This window comes from Hemitrygon akajei, chromosome 22 (assembly GCF_048418815.1).
Source record: "Hemitrygon akajei chromosome 22, sHemAka1.3, whole genome shotgun sequence".
Taxonomy (NCBI): Eukaryota; Metazoa; Chordata; class Chondrichthyes; order Myliobatiformes; family Dasyatidae; genus Hemitrygon; species Hemitrygon akajei.
The window spans coordinates 36,276,295-36,294,484 of record NC_133145.1 but is presented as its reverse complement, the minus strand read 5'-3'; the positions used below and the strand labels follow the sequence as shown (position 1 = coordinate 36,294,484).

Here is an 18,190-nt window from a genome sequence, read left to right as displayed (position 1 = left end):
GTTTTACCTTAGACAGAATTGTTTGATTACTTGAACTACAAGTAAATACTGTATTCAGCCTGTTTGCAAGATTGCTTTATTAGCAATTATTTTATAATTAAACCAAACCTATAGAAATATACATGAATTTTCAATGGTCTTCATATACCTAAAGGGAGAAAGTAACTGGAAGTAGGGATAATTTTGAAGATTAACCTTTTGCTGCATTTAAACATGTAAACGTTTAGACCTGATAACAACTTCCAGTTGCCGTGATCAGAGAGAGGAGTTAGTATATAAAAAGCTATAAGCATAAAAACTAAAGAGGGTCATACAATAGAGCAAAAATTAGTGGGCAGCTGGAGGACTGGGAAGCTTTTAAAAATCACCAAAAAGCAAGAAAAAAACAATAAGGAGAGAAAGGATGAAATATGAAGGTAAGCTAGCCAATAATATAAAAGGAAATACCAAACATTTTTTTCAGATATAGTAAAGAGTAAAAGGGAAGCAAGAAAGAATATTGAACCACTGGGGAATGCTTCTGGAACGTAGCAATATGGAACAAAGAAATGGTGGATGAACTGAATAAGCATAATGTGTCAAACTTCACTGTGGAAGACACCAGCCTCATGCTGGGAATTCAAGCGAGTTAATGGGTAAAAGTGAGTGCAGTCACAATTACTAAAGAGAAGGTGCTTAGGAAGCTGAAAGGTTTGAAGGTAGATAAGTCACCTGAACCAGATGGACCACACCCCTGGTTTCTGAAAGAGGTAGCTGAAGAGATTGTGGAGGGATTCACAGTGTTCTTTCAAGAATCACGAGATTATGGAGTAGTTCTAGTGGACAAGAGCTTTGCAAATGTCACCCTACTGCTTAAGAAAGGAGGGAGGTAAAGTCAGGAAATTATAGGGCAGTTATCCTAACCTCAGTGGCTGGTAAATGTTAAAGTTCATTTTTAAAGAATGAGGTTTTGGAGTACTTGGAGGCACATGATAAATTAGGCTTAAGTCAACATGGTTTTCTGAAGAGTAGGTCTTTTCTGACAAACCTTTTGGAATTCTTTCAGGAAATAACAGGCAGGATAGACAAAGGATGTCAGTGGATGTTGTTTACTTGGTTTTCAGAAGGTCTTTGTCAAGGTGTCACACATGAGGCTGCTAAAGGAGAGCCCATCGTATTACAGGAAATGTATTTTCATGGATAGAAGATCGGCTAACTGGCCGAAAGCAAAGTGTGGAAATAAAAGGGGCTTTTTCTGGTTAGCTACCTCTGATAAGTGGTGTTCTGCAGGAATTGGTGTTGGGTCCACTACATTTCAATAATTTGGATGTGAGAATTGATGGATTTTTCTCAATTTTGTGCATTAAACAAAGATATATGGCGGGAGGGAAGCAGGTAGTCTGCAGAAGGACTTGCACAGATGAGGAGAATGGGTAAAGAAGTGGTAGACGAAATACAGTGTAGGGAAGTGTATGGGCATACACTTTTGTAGAAGAAATAAATAGGGAATGACTTCAGACTTCGAGGTGCAAAGGTATTCTGGAGTCCTAGTACAAGACTCCATAGAGGTTAACTTGCAGATGAATTGATAATAAGGAAGGCAAACGCAACGTTAGCAATTATTCCAAGATGGCTAGTATATAAAAGCAAGGATGTAATGCCGAGGCTTTATAAGGTGTTGGTCAGACCACATTTTGAGTACTGTGAGCAGTTCAGGGCCCTATATCTGAGAATGGATGTGCTGGCATTGGAGTGAGTCCAGAGAGGTTTATAGGAATGATCCTGGGAATTAAAGGGTTAATGCATTAGGAGCATTTGAATGCTCTATGCTTGTCAAGAAGAATAAGGAGGGATCTCATTGAAGCCTACCGAATATTAAAAGGCCCAGATAGAGTGAATGTGGAGATGATCTTTCCAATCATAGGAGAATCTAGGATCAGAGGGTACAACCTCAGAATAGAAGGACATCCCTTTAGAACAGAGATGAGGAGGAACTCCTTTAGTCAGAAAGTGGCGAATTTCTAGAATTCATTGTAACAGACAGCTCTGGAGGTCAAATCAATGGGTATATTTAAAGTGAAGGTTGATTTTTTAAAAATTATTAGTAATGAAATAAAAGGTTAGAGGGAGAAAGCAGGAAAATGAGGTTGAGAAGAGAAACAAATTTCAGAGCAGACACAATGGGTCAACCTAAATCTACTCCTACTCTGTGTCTTATGGTCTTATAAGGACATACTTTGAAAGAGAAAATTCAAGCGTGCGTTTCTGAGGAAACTAAGGAGATGATGGGGTGGTGGCTGGTGAAAGGAAATGGTGGGGAATCTCCACAGTATCTGCAACACACTGGATGGTGGAAGGTAGCAGCATAGTAGAACTTGGCAACTAGAGGCTGTATATGCATTAGTAAAGCAAATGTTGAAAAAAATACCAAGACAGCTATTTAAACATTGAGGTAGAGAATTGTAACCACAAATCCTCCTTTTGGATATCCTACGCAAGCATCTTCTTTACTTGCATTCCCCTGTCCTACTGCTAAGGTATAACTCATCATAAAAGTGATGCAAATATTAAAAATGTTGCCTTGGTATAAGCTCTGTATAGTGTTATTTGAAAGTTAGGTCTTTTTTTTCTTTAATATAATTGTTTTTCATTAATTTGATTATGAGATGTGACCACCACCGGCATGGATGGCACTCGAATTACATTGTTTGTTGTCTCCCGCTAAACTGGCTGGCTATTTTGTCTTTTCAGATGAGGGCGAAGAGCCAGCCTCCCATTTCACCACTTTGACCAGACTGAGCAAGGATTGATATTTGTTGAATCAAGTTGATTTTTTAAAGCATTAGGTAGTTTCATGGCCACCAGATTTCCATTTTAGATATTTTTTAATTGAATTCATTTAAATTCACAAGTGGCTACTGTGGGATATGAACTTATGTCTTCAAATCAATAACCTGGGTCTCTGGATACCAATCCAGCAACTTAATTTAACCATACCCATTATTAGAAATACATTGCAGCCTAAAATTAAAATATGGAGCCCACTTCAGCCTTTTGAAAGATTGTTATTGCCTTAAAAAGAATGACGTTTAACTGATGTCAAATATTAACGATATTTTATCTAAGTTTCTCAGCTGGACAAGTGTTTGAGTGCTTAACTTCCACAGGAAAAAAAAGACTATCAACTTAGATCTTAGGAGTCCTTTCTCTTGAGATTATTTTGGCTCAGTTGTTAAATCTTGTTAACTCTTCATCAGTTTGTCAGTGGCAGCACAATATGACAGTGGGTCACTAACTCATTCAGAGAGGACTACTGACGTCCTGTCCTGATTAAAATGTAGCTCCTGTTTGGTCTACATGCAATGCTTGGCAATGAAGAAGTCCTGCCTGATGAGATTTGTTAAGATAAGAACAGATCCAGAAAATGCAGCTACAAACAACAGTAAAGGACAAACACGTCATAAGAGTCAAAGAGCAATACAACACAGAGCCTGGTCCTTCAGTCCAACTCATCGATGTTGACTAAGATGCCCATCTAAACTTGACCTACTGTCCAGAATTGGCCCACATCACTCTACACCATCCTAACCTTTTACCTGTCTAAATCCCTTTTTAACGCTGTCCTTGGCAGTTCATTCCATATATGAACCAGCTTCTGTGTGAAGAATCCTAGTACTCCATATTTCTTGTTGCTGATGAAATATTAACTGATATTAAAACTTGATCATTTACACATCTACATGAGGTTAGGCACTTGTCATTTGTAGTGTTGGCATTAAAAAAAAGAGCTGGAAATTCTGTTGTATGTAGCTATGTTAAATGGCACCATGCTATGGAATTCTGCTGGAAAACCATGTCATGAGCACACTGTTCACCTAGAGGTCTCTCTGCATATGATGAGCATTCCTGTGCAAATTATTTGGTGTCTTTGAGTGAAGTCCATTAAAATTAAAGCACTACCACAGGAATGCAGAGGAAGCATATGCATTAGATGACTATTCCCCTGGGGCCATAGTGATGATATGATACTCATGCTGCTGTTTTTTTTTTCATTTTTCATTGTTAGATGGTTATGGAAGACACTGAAGCAGCAATTGTCAAATGAGGATTACATGGGGATATACAAGCAAAACTCTTTAATCTGCTAACTTCTCACATGGATCAATTGGAAACTGGCGGTGGGGATGTTGGTAGAATTGTTGAGAGAGGAAGGGTCGGACTTGGAGTGGTGGAAGAGGGATTGGGAGTCAGGTTGGGATCCAGCAACGCAAGAAGAATGGTAGGAAAGGTGGATGAGCTCAGGGCAAGGATCAATACCTGGAATTATGACATTGTAGCCATTAGTGAGAAATGGTTGCCTGGAGGGGCAGGACTGCTAGCTCAGTATTCCAGGGTTCCATTGTTTTAGACATGACAGAGTTAGAGGGATTTAGGAGGAGGGGTGGTGTTACTAGTCAGGGAAAATGTTATGGCAATGCTCCATGAGGGCATGTTGGAGAACTCATCTCGCGAGGTGTTATGGATGAAATTGAGAAATAAAAAAGGTATAACTATGTTAATGGAGCTTTATTACAGACCACCAACAGTCCAAGGGATTTAGAGGAGCAAATTTGTAGAGAGCTTGCAAACTGTTGCAAGAAACATAAGGTTGTTTTAGAAGATGACTTTAACGTTCCACATATTGATTAGGACTCCCATTCTGTCAAAGGACTAGATGGGATAAAGATTGTCAAATGTGTTCAGGAAAGTTTCCTTAATCAATATGTAGAAGTCCAATGTGAGAGCATGCAATACTGGATCTGTTATTAGAGAATGAAACAGGGCAGGTGACAGAAGTTTGTGCAGGGGAACACTTTGCATCTAGTAATCACAAATACCATTAGCTTTTAAATAAATATGCAAAAAGATAGGTCTGGCCCACGCGTTGAGATTCTAAATTGGAAAAATGCCAATTTTGATGGTATCAGTAATGATCTGGCAAGTGCAGATTGGGACAAGCTGTTTTCTGGCAAAAGTACACTTGGTAAGTGGGAGGACTTCAAAAGCGAAATTTTGAGAGAACAAAGCTTATATCTGTCAGAATAAAAGGCAAAGATAAGAAGTGTTGGGAAACTTGGTTTTCAAGAGATACTAAGGTGCTGGTTAAGAGAAAAAAAGAGGTGCATAGCAAGCATAGGCAGGTAGGAACAAGTGAGGTGCTTATGGATTATAGAAATATAAGAGGACACTTAAGAATGAAATCAGAAGAGCTAAAAGAAGGTGTGCTCTATAGACAAGGTTAAATAAATCCTAAGGGATTCCACTTATATTTTAAGAGCAAAAGCATTTCAAGGGATAACAATGATGCTCTGGAAGATCAGAATGGTAATCCATGTGTGCAGCCTAAACAGATGGGAGACATTTTTGCATCTGTATTTACTCAGGAGGTGCCTATTAAGAGTCTATAGAAGTGAGGCAAAGCGGCATCAACTTTATGGACCCTGTACAGATTACAGAGGAGGAGGTGTTTATTATCTTGATACAAATCAGGGTGGATAAATCCCCAGGGCCCGACAAGGTGCTCCCTTGGACCCTGCGGGAGGCAAGTGTAGAAATTACCTGGATCCGAGCAGAGGGTCCTTAGCGACAGAACAGCTACCAGAGGATTGGAGGATAGCGATTGTTGTCCTGCTGTTTAAGAAAGTCTCTAAACATAAAACAGGAAATTATAGGCCGGTGACTCTGACATCAGTTGTGGGAAAGTTATTGGAAGGTGTTCTAAGGCACCAGATATATAAGTATTTGAATAGACATGGACTGATTAAGGATAGTCAGCCTGGCTTCATGCATGGTAGGGCATGTCTCACCAAGCTTATAGAGTTTTTCGAAGAGGTTACTGGGAAGGTGGATAAAGGTAAGGCAGCGGATGTGATCTACATGGACAATGGCCCATGTGGGAGGTTGGTCAAGAAGGTTCAGTCACTCAGCATTCAAGATAGGGTTGTAAACTGGATTTATGGAATAAGCCAGAGAGTGGTAGTAGATAGATAGATAGATAGATAGATAGATAGATACTTTATTCATCCCCATGGGGAAATTCAACTTTTTTTCCAATGTCCCATACACTTGTTGTAGCAAAACTAATTACATACAATACTTAACTCAGTAAAAAAAATATGATATGCATCTAAATCAATATCTCAAAAAGCATTTATAATAGCTTTTAAAAAGTTCTTAAGTCCTGGCGGTTGAATTGTAAAGCCTAATGGCATTGGGGAGTATTGACCTCTTCATCCTGTCTGAGGAGCATTGCATCGATAGTAACCTGTCGCTGAAACTGCTTCTCTGTCTCTGGATGGCGCTATGTAGAGGATGTTCAGAGTTTTCCATAATTGACCGTAGCCTACTCAGCGCCCTTCGCTCAGCTACCGATGTTAAACTCTCCAGTACTTTGCCCACGACAGAGCCCGCCTTCCTTACCAGCTTATTAAGACGTGAGGCGTCCCTCTTCTTAATGCTTCCTCCCCAACACGCCACCACAAAGAAGAGGGCGCTCTCCACAACTGACCTATAGAACATCTTCAGCATCTCACTACAGACATTGAATGACGCCAACCTTCTAAGGAGTAGTAGCTTCTCTGACTGGAGACCTGTCACTAGCAGAGTGCTGCAGGGATCAGTGCTGGGTCTATTGTTATTTATCATCAATATCAATGATCTGGATGATAATATAGTTATCTGGATCAGCAAATTTGTGGATGTCACCAAGACTGATGTAGTGGACAGTGAGGAAGGCTATCATGCCTCAGCTGGAAAAATGGGCTGAAAAATGGCAGATGAAATTTAACGCAGATAAGTGTGAGATATGGCACTTCAGTAAGACCAGTCAGGGTAGGTCTTACACTGCGAATTGTACAGCACTGAGGAGTGTGGTAGAACAAAGGGATCTGGAAAAACAGGTCCATAATTCATTGAAAGTGGTGTCCTAGAAAGATAGGGCCGTAAAGAAAGCTTTTGGCATATTAGTCTTCATTAATCAATGTATTGAGTGCAAGGGAAGGGATGTTATGTTGAAGTTGTATAAGACATAGGTGAGGGCTAATTTGGAGTATTGTGTGCAGTTTTGGTCACCTACCTACATGAAAGATGTAAGTAAGATTGAAAGAATGAAGAGAAAATTAACAAAGATGTTGCTGGGTCTGGGGGACCTGAGTTATAAGGAAAAGTTGAATAGGTTAGGTCTTTATTCCTCAGAATGTAAAAGATTGAGAGGAGATTTGATAGACGTCTCCAAAATTATGAGCGGTATAGATAGGCTAAATGCAAGCAGGCTTTTTCCCCTGAGGCAAACACGAGGATATCTGCAGATGTTGGAAATTCAAGCAACACACACAAATTGCTGGTGGAACGCAGCAGGTCAGGCAGCATCAATAGGAAGAAGCGCTGTCGACGTTTCGGGCTGAGACCCTTCGTCAGGACTAACTGAAAGGAAAGATAGTAAGAGATTTGAAAGTAGGAGGGGGAGGGGAAAATGCAAAATGATAGGAGAAGACTGGAGGGTGTGGGGTGAAGCTGAGAGCCAGAAAGGTGACTGGCAAAAGGGATACAGACCTAGAGAAGGGAAAGGATCATGGGACGGGAGGCCTAAGGAGAAAGAAAGGGGGAGGGGAGCATCAGAGGGAGATGGAGATCAGGCAGAGTGATGGGCAGAGAGAAAAAAAAAGGGAGAGGGAAAAGAAACTAAATATATCAGGGATGGGGTAAGAAGGGGAGCATGGGCATTAACGGAAGTTAGAGAAGTCAATGTTTATGCCATCAGGTTGGAGGCTACCCAGCCAGTATATAAGGTGTTGTTCCTCCAACCTGAGTGTGGCTTCATCTTGACAGTAGGGGAGGCCATGGATAGACATATCAGAATGGGAATGGGATGTGGAATTGAAATGTGTGGCCACTGGGAGATCCTGCTTTCTCTGGTGGACAGAACGTAGGTGTTCAGCGAAAGGGTCTCCTGGTCTGCGTCGGGTCTCACCAATATATAAAACGCCACACCGGGAGCACCGGACGCAGTATACCACACAAGCCGACTCACAGGTGAAGTGTCGCCTCACCTGGAAGGACTGTCTGGGGCCCTGAATGGTGGTGAGGGAGGAAGTGTAAGGGCAGGTGTAGCACTTGTTCCGCTTGCAAGGATAAGTGCCAGGAGGGAGATCGGTGGGAAGGGATGGGGGGGGGGGGGATGAAAGGACAAGGGAGTCACGTAGGGAGCGATCCCTGCAGAAAGCAGAAAGAGGGGAGAGGCAAAGATGTGTTTGGTAGTGGGATCCCGTTGGAGGTGGCAGAAGTTACGGAGAATTACATGTTGGATCCTGGAGGCTGGTGGGGTGGTAGGTGAAGACAAGGGGAACCCTATCCCGAGTGGGGTGGTGGGCAGATGGGGTGAGGGCAGATGTGCGGGAAATGGGAGAGATGCATTTGAGAGCAGAGTTGATGGTGGAAGAAGGGAAGCCCCTTTGTTTAAAAAAGGAAGACATCTCCTTCATCCTGGAATGAAAAGCCTCATCCTGGGAGTAGATGTGGCAGAGACGGAGGAATTGTGAGAAGGGGATATCATTTTTGCAAGAGATAGGGTGGGAAGAGGAATAGTCCAGGTAGCTGTGAGAGTCTGTAGGCTTATAGTAGATATCAGTAGACAAGCTGTCTCCAGAGATGGAGACAGAAAAATCAAGAAAGGGGAAGGAGGTGTCAGAAATAGACCAGGTAAATTTGAGGGCAGGGTGAAAGTTGGAAGCAAAGTTAATGAAATCAACGAGCTCAGCATGCGTGCAGGACGCAGCGCCAATGCAGTTGTCGATGTAGCGAAGGATAAGAGGGGGACGGATACCCATATAGGCTTGGAACATGGACTGTTCCACAAAGCCAACAAAAAGGCAGGCATAGCTGGGACCCATGCGGGTGCCCATGCCTACACCTTTGGTTTGGAGGAAGTGGGAGGAGCCAAAGGAGAAATTATTGAGAGCGAGAACTAATTCTGCTAGACGGAGGAGAGTGGTGGTAGAGGGGAATTGGTTAGGTCTGGAATCCAAAAAGAAGCAGAGAGCTTTGAGACCTTCCTGGTGGGGGATGGAGGTATATAGGGACCGAACGTCCATGGTGAAAATAAGGTGGTGGGGGCCAGGGAATTTAAAATTACTGAAAAAATTCAAAGCATGAGAAGCGTCACGAACATAGGTGGGAAGGGATTGAACAATGGGGGATAAAAAAGTGTCAAGGTATGCAGAAATGAGTTCGGTGGGGCAGGAGCAAGCTGAGACAATGGGTCTACCTGGACAGGCAGGTTTGTGGATCTTGGGTAGGAGGTAGAAACGGGAAGTGCGGGGTGTGGGAACTATGAGGTTGGTGGCAGTAGATGGGAGATCCCCAGAGCTGATAAGGTTGGTGATGGTATAGGAGACAATGGCCTGGTGCTCCTTAGTGGGGTCATGATCAAGGGGTAAATAAGAGGAGGTATCAGAGAGTTGTCGCTGTGCCTCGGCCAGGTAGAGGTCAGTACACCAGACTACAACAGCTCCCCCCTTATCAGCAGGTTTTATAGTGAGGTTGGGATTGGTGCGGAGGGAGCGGAGAGCAGAGCGTTCAGAAGGAGTCAACCCCTGAGGTTGGGTGGGACTACAACCTGAGGTCATGGCTTAAGAGTAAAAGGTGAAAATTTTAAGGGGAACTTGAAGGGAAACTTCTTCACTCTGAGGATCATGAGAGGGTGGAATGAGCTGCCAGCACAAGTGGTACATGTGAGCCTGATTTCAATGTTTAAGCGAAGTTTGGATAGGTACATGGATGGTAGGGGTTTGGAGCAGGCTATGATTCTGGTGCAGGTGATGGGATTCGACAGTTTAAATGGTTTGGCATGGACTGGATGGGCCAAAGAGTCCTTTTTGTGCTGTACTTCTCTAAGACTCTATAACTCTATGACTCTTAAAGGGACATTAGGATGTTAAGAGTCGGCTACTTAAATGCCGCGGCCTTCGCTATGGAGAATGGAACACATGATAGGACTGCCAAGTGGCAGCAATATGAAACGTGCAACTGAACACCAAGTGAAGGTCTACAGGAGGACCTACACGACAAGAACAATGCTGCAAGTGGCCCAGCTTCAGACAGGCAAAGCTGAGCCCATTTAACTAATGCAGAAGCAGTCCTCGACTCTCTTTCATAAGAGAGACCTGTGCTATCTGTAAATGAATTTTTTCCAAGTGACACCAGAATGCGCATTGCAAACCATTCACTTAAACGTGAATATCTGATTACCTCCGTGTACATGTGCTCCATTCATAGAGACATTACAGAATACATTTTGAAAACTGCATAACCTCTCAGTAAATAACCAATCATGTTGTAAATTAAATTCCTTTGTGAAATAGAAACAATGCTGTACTGGATGATGGTATTTCTAGCTCATTAAGATGTTCTGCAAGACACAAAACAGAATCAGTAAAACGCTACACAACATTTGTAATTGGTGAATTCAGACAATTTTGAATAATAATTTTACCAGTCGCATGGTGCCGTTCACACAAAATGGATGTTACCTGACAAACTAAACCAGGTGAATGGATCTGTGCAATCAATTTGTTTGCTAAAATCATCTTGAAAACAGATGATATTATTAACACTCGAGGGAAACAGTAAATTAAGTGATGCTAGAGGGCTAGCCATAAGGGTAAGATCTACCCATAACCTGAGCATCAGACTATTTCTCTAGATTTACAACAGTAGAACCCAAAGAAATACATTTTCAGGTTGAACTTCTGCTTGTGTTAGTCAAATATTCTAGTGTTTTCTTTTGTGCAGCATACCATTTAACTACCAAGTTATTTTTAGCTCGGTGATTGATGACCATGGAACAGTAAAGGGAAAACACAGTGGAATTTTAATATCCAGAATCTAATTTAAAAGCTTTGGCTGAGTAATTCTGAAATGTCCATTTATGGGCATCTGAACTACTCTGTGATGACTGTCTTTGCTCATAAAGGGAGATCCAGTGCCACCTGACCACATCATTAGTTTCATACGTTGGGGCAACTGTACCAGCTGCTGCCTCACAACCTCCGAGACCCAGTTTGGATCCTGACCTAGGGTGTTGTCAGTGTGGAGCTCGGTGTCACATGGGCTTCCTCCAGGGGCTCTGATTTCTTCCCACATCCCATATAGGTGTGGTAAGGTTTATTGGCTGCAACAAATTGTACCTGGCTGTGAAGGACAGTGATAACATCTGGTGGGGAGAATTAGTGCAAATGAGTGCTTGCTGATCAGTGCAGACTTGATGGGCTTGTTTCAATGTTATATGAAACAATAGCCTCTATTGCATAAATGGCTGTGCAGTAGAAGTCTTAATAGGTCACTGCTCTAACTTCCTTGTGGATTGTGTGTTGTATTGCAGAGATCAGAAACAGGTGGTGTTCAGAGCTCGTGAATGCCATTAGGTGGCATGGGTCTGAAGATGGTTGAGCTCAGCGAAACTCCCTGGGAATGTAAACCTGTGGTTGGCATTTGATAGGAATGGATATGAAGGTCATTGTACTTTAGACAATTTGTTGGTTGATTAACAAAGCTTACATTGGCTACAAAATCTTGTGTGTACATGGGAAGACCCAATAAGATGATGATGATGTCGACTCAGGCCTAAGAGGCCAGCGTCGGGCATTTTCATGTCTTACAAGGCACGGAAAGAAAGATTGTGTGGCACGCCACTCCTCTCGCAATAAGCGGACCGCAGATCTCAAAAGTACTTGGTTGGGGTTGACCAAGAAGATTGCAGTCTTTTGTGTGTTGTTTGGGGGATCTGCCAAGGAGATTAAAGGCTTGGGAGTACTGATGGGAAGTCAGTTAAAATGACTGGAGCTGGTATTATGTTGACAGGGAAGGCCACAGTCTTAGGGAGTTCACTTTGGGGTGCAGGGTGCTTTTAGGAAGTTGACTACTGGTGATATTGAGGGCAAGGAAAGGGCAGGTGCAAAGGATCTGGTCTTTGGGCCTTTGGGCAGGTCTTTGGGCCTTGGAGCAATAATTACAGTGAATATTTACCTCTTTCCCACTTACCTACTTTTCTGAACTGAGCAGTTTTGTTGCATAGAAGCAAAGCAAAGCTGCAGCAGGAACCAGAAGCAAAGATGTTTGCATCCTTAAGTGGACTGGCACACCTGCTTTTGGATACAGTGCACCCTTTGGCGAGCTTCAGCGATCCTGTAGCTGAAGCAACTCTTGTTTAAAGTGTGTGAGCTGATGAATCAGACTATATTTGTCCTCAAAGTGACAAACATAACAACCAGACAGGAGGTTAATTAAACAGATCTGTGTTCTGTAACCAGATTTTTGCTTTGGGAATGTTGTTTTCAGATTCATTGTGTTTAGTCAAATACAGATCTCTAGTACAGCTACAAACTGAATAACCTCTGAAAAGAAGAAGGAAATAAATCAATACTCCAGATGTTTAGATTGATTATCCATAGAAATTACTTCAAACCCAAGGTAGTAGCTTAGAAATTTAATATCAGTTAATTCAATAAACTGGAATAAACAGTTAATGTTTGCAACGATGGCCTTGATGTATTGGATTGCCATAAAAACTCATTTGGTTCACTAACATCATTCCGGGATCTTCTAATCTTACCTGGTCTGACGGAGATGTGACTTCAGATCTACAGTTTATGTAAATGACTTTTAACTGCCTTCTGAATGGCTGAGCGAACCAATCAGTTTGGCAGCAATTAGGAATGATCAATAAATATTGGCCTTGTAAATGACTCCCATATTGAGTGAATGAATAATAATAATACAAAATACTTCAGCCAAGCAGATAATAATAATTGCTGTTAACAACAATGAGAAATGTTTTGAATTTTTGCCAGAATACGTTCACAATCAAAATTCTGAATAAGTCAAAAAGATAATCTGCTATGATTGTCTGAGATTCCATTTTTAACCAGTATGATGAATTCAGAATTCAATTTTAGTACAAGGCTAGCCCAAGTATTATAAATGAATCATACATTTAGACCTTCAAGAAATAACTGATCCTCCAACCAATCATAATAATGCACATTAATCTAATAATAGGTATTATACTTGCTCTGATTTGTACAAGTAGGGAACTGTTCCACTCATCAATTCTTCATCACTCTCACTAATCAGTCTGGATGTACGGTACTATTAGCACGTTCCATTTACAGATACTGGCAAGGCAGCCCTTTTTCTCAATTATACAAAAGCATCTGTCTGAGTGTCTGGAGGACAAGATCAATGGTTTTGTAAAACTGAAGGAAAATATCATTGACCCTCTTGTCACTAAGATTCTGAATTGAAGTGCTCATTCCTATTTAAGATCTCTAAACTGGCTGAGAAAATTATAAAAGAAATTAAACAAAAGGGGAAAAATTTCTTGTCTTTGTCAATTTTAGCATAAAAAACTGATGTGAGAAAAAAAGAAGGTGGATTAATAATGAACACAGACCTTGGATCTGAAGCATAAATAGTAGATAAGACTTCAGGTATTTGGCATCAGGCGTAACTAACGTAATAAGTAGACTCAGTGGCCACTTTATTAGGTACACTTATACATATGCTTGCCTATGCAAGTATTTAATTAGCCAATCATGTAGCAGCAACTCAATGCATTAAAGCATGCAGACATGATCAAGAAGTTCAGTTGTTTTTCAAGCCAAACATCAGAATGGGGAAGAAATGTGATCTAAGTGACTTTGATCATGAAATGTTCGTTGGTTTGAGATTGGGTGGTATCTCAGAAACTGCTGATTTCCTGTGATTTTCATGCTCAACCGTCTCCAGAGGTTACAAGTAATGGCGTGAAAATCAGTGTCAGTTCTGTGGGTAGAACACCTTTCTAATGAGAGAGATGAGAGAAGAATGGCCAGGATGGTTCAAGCTGACAGGGAAGTGACAGTAACTCAAATAATCAAGTGTTATAATGGTGTGCAGAAGTTCACCTCTGAATGCACAAAGCATTGAACCTTGAATGGATGGGCTACAGCAGAGAAGTCCAAATTGTGTTCCATTCCTGTACCTTATAAAATGGCCAATGATTGTATATGAGTGTGTTAACTTCAGCCAATATTTATTGTAACTATACCACATGAAAGAATCAAATAAAGCTGATATTAGGTTCAAAGCAACAACGCTCCACAGCATGAAAATAAGTGATTAATACAATTTATTTATCATAAAACATTGTTAGTTCAGATACATTGCGTATTTTATGAATTGCAGAAAATGCATCCCTTGCACACAACAACTAATAAACCAGTATAGTGATTTCAGAAAAAAAAACAATGCACGTGTCTAGTTACACCATGCTTAGATCTTAATGCAGAGAGGAAAAAATAATTAGAACAAGTAAAAATTAAAATTTTTTGGTTGATGAGAATATAAACCAAACTGGCAACTGAATACTGAGGTTAAGTGAACCTTTGGTATACTAAAAACCTCTTATTAACTGCAGCAATATAGCAATATTTTGGGCATTAGAATTTGGGGCACCAAGCCTACTTCCTTACCATTACATGGATCTTCTTACATGGTTTGGCAATGAATAACCAAGTATGTTATTCGTAATAAAAAATTAATCATTCTCTTCCATTATCACCACTGGAACCAGACCCACAAACTCACCTGCTAAATACTCCATTTCATCTTGACAGTTCTTAACTTTCAAACCCTTTAACTCTTGAATCATCTGTCCTCTGATAAACTTCTGTGAAGGCAAATTTTCAACATCTAACATTTTCCTCAGCTCTCGTTTAAAGAGGAAAATCCAACGCAGACAACTAATATTCACAACTTAGACTTCAAATTCAGGGACTAGGCTGGTAGGTTATTTGTGTCCTCTCAATAACTCTGTATCACTCCTGTGATATAGATACCAAAATCAACTTCACCAAAGATAGACACAGATTCAATAATACTTTTTTGTGAATGGAATGTTTCAATAAGTACCCAAAGTCATAGAAAGATACAGCAGAGAAACAGGCCCTTGGCTCATTGAGTCTGAATAGACCATTAACCACTGATTAACACTAATCCTACATTCATCCCATAATGTTTGCTTCCTTCATTACAATTAAACATATGAACAACCTTCCTACTGTTTAATTCAAAACTGTATATATTTAATGGGTATGCACCCTGTAAAATGATTCGTGAGCTACAGTATCACATTATCCTGAAGTCCCTGTGATTTTATCTTCAAACAAGATCTGAGCAAAGTGGTTAGACACAACTTATTTCTTTTTAACCCAGAGATAATAGTCTGACAACATCCATTCAGATAACCATTTCTCCAAACATCTACCAACATATTCAACAAACCCACAATTCAAATTCAGCAAGTCATTCTTAATTATGTAATTGCTTTCCAGGATTTATTGCATGATCAATTCTCTGGACCTGATCACATCATTTTCACCAGACCAGTCCCTATACACTTCTGTGCCCCATCAAGAAGGCCTTAAAGCTCTCCACTTCTTTCTTATTAACAGACCCGACCAATCCCCCTCCACCACCAGCCTTCTCTCACTGGCAGAACTGGTCCTTACTAGTTTTCCTTTGGCTCTTCACACTTTCTCCAAACTCAAGACATAGCCATGGGCATCTGCATGGGCCTCAGCCATGCCTGCCTTTTCTCTGGCCACAAAGAACAGTCCATGTTCCAACCCTTCCCTGGTAGTTTTTCCCAACTCTTCCTCCCCTACAGTAATGACTGCATTGCTTCATGCATCCATGATGAGCTCATCAATTACATCAACTTTGCCTCCAACTTCCACCCAACCCTTAAATTCATTTGTTCCATTTCTGACACTTCCCTCCCTTCTCTCAATCTCTCTGTCTCCATCACTAGAGATACTCTGTCTACTGATATCTTTTATAAACACACTGATTCCCATGGCTATCTGGACAATACCTCTTCGCACCCTTTATCCAGTAAAGTGCCATTCCTGTTTCTCATTTCCCTCGTCTATTCCGCATCTATTCCCAGAATGAGGCTTTTGTTTCCAGGTCATCAGTGATGTCCTCCTTTTTCAAAGAACAGGGTTTCCTTTCCTCCACCATTGATACTGCTCCTTCATGCATCTCCTTCACATCCCAGTCATCTACGCTCACCCCATCTTCCTACTGCCTTAATAGGGATAGAGTTCCTGTTGTCCTTGCCAACCACCCCATGAGCTTCCGCCTACGACACATCATTCTCCACAACTTCCACCACCTTGAATGGAACCCTACCACCAAGCGCATCATTGCCTCTACCCCACTTTTTGCTTTCGCCAGGCATCAGTCCCTTTGTGATACACTTGACCATTCATCCCTCCCCTGGCATTTACCCCTGCAAGCAGCACAGTTGCTACAGCAGCCCATTTACCCCATCCCTCACCTCCATTCAGGGCCCCAAACAGTCCTTCTAGGTGAGGCAACACTTCACATGCGAACCTGTTGGGTTCATCTACAGTATCCGGTGCTCCCAGTGTGACTTCCTCTACACTGGTCAGACTGACATAGGTTTGGGGACTGCTTTGTCAAGCACCTCAGTTCCATCTGCAAAAAGCAGAGTTTCTTGGTGGACAACCAATTCAATTCATATTGCCATTCTTGTTCCAACATGTCAGTCCATGGCCTCCTCTTGTGCCACGAAGAGCAGCAACACCTAATATTCCTTCTAGGTGGCCTCCAATCTGACAGCATGAACGTTGATTCAATGAACAGAGAAAGAGGGAAAAAAAAACACAAATCATGGAAACTATAGAAGCAAGCAACACCCCTCTGAACCAAATTGACCTGATTCACCGGAGCAGCCAGAATAGGCCCAAAGCCTAGGTCTCAGTTCATCATATAGCGGGGCAAGCTGCCACGAAGCTCGCAGACACAAAGCCCATAGCAGAGGGAGCAGACTCATAGCTTCAGTGCTGCGGAGAGAGGAATGAACATCGTGGGAGAGTGAGTGAAATCGGCCTGACCCTCACCTCTGGTCCTGGCACCCTGCCATTCCTGTCTACCTGGGCTGGCGTCTAAATTGTCCAAACACCGGGTCGCAGTGCAATGCCTAGACTTCACCGCCCAGCCCAAAGCTATTCTCGACCACCCCAAATCGGCTCGGGGCTTAGAGCGACGCAACCTCTAAGATTAGGTGTACAGGCTCCAAAGCATCTCTGCCTTGACTTCACTTCAAATTGCTCGCTTCAACTCCATCTCCATCTCTGTCTCCGAAACCACCTCAAACACATTGTGCTATGACTCTGCAACGCACCAGCATGGCTCATCCCTCGAGTCAGCTTCCCCTCTGCTCACCTCTTCATTGTTTGTGGTGGTGCTATGCTACAATTTACCTCATAGAAAGTGTTATTAATGATGTTTTTAGTTGTATTTCTCATCTTCTGAACTACCAGTAAACTGCTGCACAGCTTCAATAGTACCATGTTAAACTAAATGCATTGAGAATGGATTTACATGAAAGTGCAGGTGCTGGACTCTGAAACATCAACAATTCCTTTTCTCTGACAGATGCTGCTCACCCTATTGAGACCCCCCAGCAGGTCAAATTTTGGGGATTTGCATGTAAATCAGTTTGATAGCTTAGATGGCTTTTAAGAATCACACATCGGTGACAGTCCCACATGTTTCCTATGCTACATCAACGACTGCATTGGTGCTGCTTCCTGCACCTGTGCTGAACTTGTCGATTTCATCCACTTTGCCTCCAACTTCCACCCGGCCCTCAAATTCACCTGGTCCACTTCCGACTCTTCTGTTCCTTTTCTGCATCTCACAGTCTCTATCTCTGGAGACAGCTTATCCACCAATGTCTATTATAAACCAATGGACTTTCACAGCTACCTGGACTATACCTCGTCCCACCCTACTACTTGTTAAAACGCCATCCCTTTCTCTCAATTCCTGCATCTTCACCGCATCGGCTTTCAGGATGGAGCTTTTCATTCTAGAATGAAGGAGATGTCCTCCTTTTTCAAAGAAAGAGGCTTCTCTTCCTCCACCATCAATGCTGCCCTCAACCGCATCTCTTCCGCTTCATGCATGTCTGCTGTTACCCCACTCTCCCGCCACGCTGCCGAGGATATGGTTCCTCTTGTCCTCACCTACCACTCCACCAGCCTCTGCATCCAGCACATAATTCTCCAAAACTTCCACCACCTCACTGGATCCCACCACCAAA

The 18,190-nt window shown here is 42.0% G+C and overlaps 1 protein-coding gene across 10 annotated transcripts in view; it reads right to left on the bottom strand.

The window, feature by feature from the left end:
• tnrc6c1 (trinucleotide repeat containing adaptor 6C1) overlaps window positions 1–18,190 on the bottom strand; it is a 601,775-nt gene that overhangs the window by 414,536 nt on the left and 169,049 nt on the right. The window lies entirely within an intron of this gene.